Here is a 607-nt window from a genome sequence, read left to right on the forward strand (position 1 = left end):
TATTAGTTTTATTTATAAAATAAATTATATATATATATATATATTATAAAATAATATAAATACATATATTATTATAGAAATATATATTATTAGATATATTTTAATATATTTTATATAAATATATATATTCATTTATATTATATATAATATATATTCAATATAAGTTATATAATTTTATATAATTTATATTTTATATATATGATATATATTATATTAAAAATATATATATAAAAATATATATATTATATAATGTTATATAGATATATAAAAAATATATAAATGTTATAAAAAATAAATATTTTAAAAATATATAAAAATAATAAAAAATATATAATATATAATAATATATATAAAATAAAACAATAATTTTTTTTTTTTTTTTTTTTTTTTTTTTTTTTTTTTTTTTTTTTTTTTTTTTTTTTTTTTTTTTTTTTTTTTTTTTTTTTTTTTTTTTTTACAAAAAAAAAATTTTTAATATAATATATTATATAATTATATATATTTATAATTAATTTTTAAAATATATATTTTATAATTTTTTATTTTAATGTTTTTATATTATATTATATATATTATTTATATTTTAAAATTATAAAATTATTATAAA

Source organism: Penaeus monodon, chromosome 18, assembly GCF_015228065.2.
Source record: "Penaeus monodon isolate SGIC_2016 chromosome 18, NSTDA_Pmon_1, whole genome shotgun sequence".
NCBI lineage: Eukaryota > Metazoa > Arthropoda > Malacostraca > Decapoda > Penaeidae > Penaeus > Penaeus monodon.